Source organism: Ictidomys tridecemlineatus, chromosome 14 (genome assembly GCF_052094955.1).
Source record: "Ictidomys tridecemlineatus isolate mIctTri1 chromosome 14, mIctTri1.hap1, whole genome shotgun sequence".
NCBI classification, from domain to species: domain Eukaryota; kingdom Metazoa; phylum Chordata; class Mammalia; order Rodentia; family Sciuridae; genus Ictidomys; species Ictidomys tridecemlineatus.
In genome coordinates, this window is record NC_135490.1 from 17,939,045 (window position 1) to 17,941,533 (window position 2,489).

A 2,489-nucleotide genomic window follows, 5' to 3' on the forward strand; every position below is an offset into this window, starting at 1 on the left:
TACCTCATTGGAACAATAAATAGCCCCTAAAGAACTAGAAGACCCCTGAGGAAATTGCTGTTAATTTTTCCAATTACTATTTTAGCAATAAAAGTCTCAGATTCACTGAAATAAAATGTGATCTCTAGAGTGAGGTGGCAGATGCATAGTAAGACGTCCCAAGAGTCTACTTTTTAAAAATATCTTGGTCATTTTCATGAAGGGTTATTTGAAGGGCTATTTTGAAAGACAAATACCACCATTTTAAAACTTTACAAGTTAGTCTGAAGGAAAACTTTTAAAGAACATAGACAACTTGAAATTTCTTTTCAGTGTTATTTGAAAAATTGACGGTATGGGTTAGAGGAAAAAAACAGAAAAAATGAAGCAGAAAGCATACAAAAAATAAAGAAAACACATATAAGGTATAGCTAATCACATCCTGCCAATAGACAAGCAACAGATATGACATAATTCAGAGATATAAATGTAAAAGATCCTCTATATAAAACTGTTTAATATGTTATAGGCCAGACTATATGGGCAAAGACCAAACACACTCCATTTTGCTTTGAGACTCCACATCATTTAACAACTGCTTCTCCCATGGAAAGCCCACTTCTGTACCCATCAACAGTTGCTTAGCATAGCATATTCGGCAACACAAAATGGCAATTCTTATCCAATGTAAAAGTGTTCTCTCTTTGGTTCTCATTTTTCTTGGACAATGTACCCTGTCAGAGATTGATTGTGTAGATGTTAGTAACCATTCTTTAACTTGTACTCAACTAGGGATGTTTTGGCTCACTCCGTTTTCTGTTTATGATTTTAAATCTCATGACATTAAGTTTATGGTTTTGAGTCATACAAACAGCCACTTATGCTTTAATATGGTTTTGGACTATAAAAGGTGTATTCAAACCCTTGGAAAGGGTTAAAGGGTGTAGATTTGCAGCCTACCCCTTGGCCCACCAGCTGGTAGATCTGGACCGCCAACTGGTGAATAAAGTTTCTATCTCCTGCTTTAAGATTGATTCAGTAATTTATTGTCATCTCTCCTTAACAAATGCACCAAAGTCTAGTCCAACTAAAAAGACCTCTTCCAACAACTCCTACCATGGTTCTCATTTGTTTAGCCTAATTCATCAACTCCTATAATAACAACTCTGGGACAGATAACAGTAAGTCCCTCTTCATGTAAATATATTAATGTTAATTAAATCATCCAAAGAAAACTAAACAGATTAGCTTTGTTTTGTTTTGTTCAAGCCTAAGGGTGAAGATACAGGAATTCAGAATATGTCTGATGAACATCATAATGATGAGTCGTTACCAAGCAAGGGACAACAAAGGGCATGGGCACCGCCAGTATCATACTCAGTAATTAGGCAACTGTCTCTAAGCTTCAATGTCTGCCTTACTAAAATAAAAATTATATCCTGCTTAGCTCACAGAGCCTCTGAAAATTAAATGCAGTAATATTGTGGAAACATACTAAAGTTTCATTCAAACATAATAAATCTGAGAATGGGTCCTACAGATAGAGTCAAAGGGTCACAAAGACAAAAAAAAACACATAAAGATGGGATAGGAATATTAATATACATAAATGAATACAAAAATAATATAAGACTTGTCAATTACTAAAGTTTTCTGGAAAACGGTGTAGATATTATATTCAAGGGCATAAAATAAAGATAAAAATAAGACAGGTTGCTACATTAAATGAAGATTCTCCAACTTATTTCTAAAGAACCCTGGAGACATGAAAGTGAGTCTCTTTCCTTGATCTCTCCTTAAAGAAAAGGCAACTGCTGAAAAGAATGTAGTAGATTTTTAAGCCCTGACATACATATATGTCCTTGAAATATAAAATAGGAAAAAAGCAAACTGCCAAACCAAATTCTTAGATAGATTTCATTATTTATATGTATGTATGTAAATGCAGACAAAAAAGGTCTAGAAACCACACTTTATTAATAATGGTTACCTCTAGAGGGAAAGTTGAAAAGAAGGACTTTCTTTATACTTTTATATTATTTTAAAATTTTGTAGTCGCCCCTTTACAAAATTCAAAAGTTTATTATAACATACATTATAGATACTAGGAGAGATATACTCACAAATTTCTTACCAGGGGGAAAGGACAGAAGTGGAGTCAGCTAAGTCATGAAGATTCAGCAGGAGTAAATCAGAGGAAATAGCAGATGAATGGCTTGTACTTCAGCCCATGCAAAGGCACAGGACCTGGCAGGTGGCAAGGTCACAAACATGCAAGGCTTAGGGTAGATATGGAGGATAAGTGGCAGGGGACAGTAAAAGACATGCAGCTTGCATAAGATGTTGAGAATTGAACTTTATTCAGAGGTACTAAGAGTTCATTGATGGATTTTGGCCCTAGGAGGAACATTCTAATTTGTGTTTAAGGAAAATGTCACTAGGAACTCTAGAGGTTGGATAGCATGCAAGAAGAAAAGGCAATGGTGAAGCGTTTACCTGGATTGAGGAAA